Source organism: Lissotriton vulgaris, unplaced genomic scaffold (genome assembly GCF_964263255.1).
Source record: "Lissotriton vulgaris unplaced genomic scaffold, aLisVul1.2 SCAFFOLD_331, whole genome shotgun sequence".
In the NCBI taxonomy this organism is placed as follows: domain Eukaryota; kingdom Metazoa; phylum Chordata; class Amphibia; order Caudata; family Salamandridae; genus Lissotriton; species Lissotriton vulgaris.
The window spans coordinates 954,729-956,674 of record NW_028252830.1 but is presented as its reverse complement, the minus strand read 5'-3'; the positions used below and the strand labels follow the sequence as shown (position 1 = coordinate 956,674).

Here is a 1,946-nt window from a genome sequence, read left to right as displayed (position 1 = left end):
GAAAGTAAGGGTGGGAAACAAACAGCTAAAGGGGCCCATGTCATCTGCCTTCAGCCCGCACGGGCTTTTAGCCGCTGTCGAGATGCGTTCCCGCAGGTGTAGTTTCACTTTTTAATTTGTTGGTTAGGTTTGTCTCTCCTGCCTCGATAATTCTCGTGCGTGCTGTCTTTCCCTGTCACTGTCTGCTTCGAGTTCTCTCTCTCCATCTCGATGCCTCTGTCTCGCAGGCTCGCTCTCTCCCACTGCACCCTCGTACTTTCCCTCCAACCTCAGGCTCCTGTCTACACACCTGTCCGTATGAGCTGCAAAGGTTTATTGAAGGACTAGTCTTTTAGGGATCATTTCTACAGTGCTTAACCAGGGAAATGCATTACAAAAGTGTCTTGTTTTAGAGCGAGTGGACAGTGTCGCATTAATGCAGCTGCTGATTTCTATGGGTGACCGTCCATCTCTCCTTTACAGGACAGCTGGAGGAAGGGTCACAAGCAGCCCCACAACTGAGCGCAATTAAGAAAAGAAAAGCAAAGTCAAACACGACGTGTGCTTTATCACACACTTTGTTCCTTTTCTTACAGTGCACAGCTGCGGGGTTGATTGTGACCCTCTGAGTTAGTATTCACGTTAATTGCACGAATACTAATTCAAAGGACCACAATCAGCCCCGCAGCTGTGCCCTGCGAGAATCGGCGTCTCCTGCAACAAGGAAATGGCAGTGTTTCACGCCGCACGCATTGTAAAAGAGACGGCGCGAACGGTGTCGCAGGAGTGCGCGCTAAATACAGCACTCTGCGCGCTTAGGGTGACTTCTGTGCGCGCGCGCTCACCCGCGCAGCTTGTTGGGAACAGTGCCGGTCACACGTCTCTCGTGTCCGCCACCGTTCTCAGCTTTGCTGGTAGTGAAGGTCGGGGTCAGAGATGTCTGGAAGTCCATGTCCTGGGTTGCAGATCATGAGGGTCCGGCGGGAGCCTCGAAAATGCAGACCAGCAAAGTTGCTGTTGGTGCTTGTTTGAACAGGTTGGTCACTCCTTGACCACAAGGGAGATGTCTTCCGTCTTCCAGTCGAAATGGAATGTTGATGGTCCAGGATATATGTTTCAAAGTTTCATCCAGGGTAATCTAAAGTCCTAGGGACTGGGATCCTATACTTATACTAAGTTTAGGGGTTGGACTAACTTTAAGGTCCCACCTATGGGTGGACCTGGGGAGGGGGTGGTTACACCGCTTCCCCTTTGTCCAGTTTCGCGCCCCAGCTACCGGTTTGAACTGGGAAATGCATGGAGCACCTTGTGTGCCCCAGGCAGTGTCTGGAAAGCATTCACTGAATGCAGCCCTCCCTGCCCCAATACACGAAAGTCCTGTCTGGGGAGGTGCTAGCACCTCCCTGGGCAGGCAACCTATTTTCCAGACCTCCCATGCCGGAGTTTCATCCAGCAGCAGGAGGGCATATTCGTGTCTGTGGCAGCAGCATCCAGTTTGTGATGCTGAGGCTCTGTTCAACTTTAACCGGGTATACCAGCAATTACATGGATTCTCCCTCTAGAAGGGTGGAATGCTACCCCCGCCGCCAGGACTGGCGGGGGGGTGGGGGTAGTATTCCAAAGTGTTCGACACCTTACAAGACATGTTTTGATAAAGCCAAACCAAAGTTAGCATTAACCGCGAGGATTTTAATGCACTTAAGAGTATATGGTATGGCTATATCATAGAACAGCTATAAGGAGATGGTTCTGAAAGCTGCAGAGGGGCTCAGCTTATGCTCGGGCACCTTTTTACATAAAACCAAGCACTCTGTCTTCAGGATTGTTAAGGTCTGCCATAGGAGTGACATATAGGTTACTATGTGGCTATATGTTTATTTTATTTATAAAGTTTTATATAGAGCGAATTTGTAGATATAGATATACTATATCTAAGTAAGGGGTGATTACACCACCTTACCCAGGCT

The 1,946-nt window shown here is 49.7% G+C and overlaps 1 pseudogene; it reads left to right on the top strand.

Annotated features, from left to right (window-relative positions):
* The first annotated feature begins 319 nt into the window (after nucleotides 1-319).
* Nucleotides 320-490, top strand: LOC147661251 (small nucleolar RNA U3; annotated as a pseudogene).
* The last annotated feature ends 1,456 nt before the right edge of the window (nucleotides 491-1,946 follow it).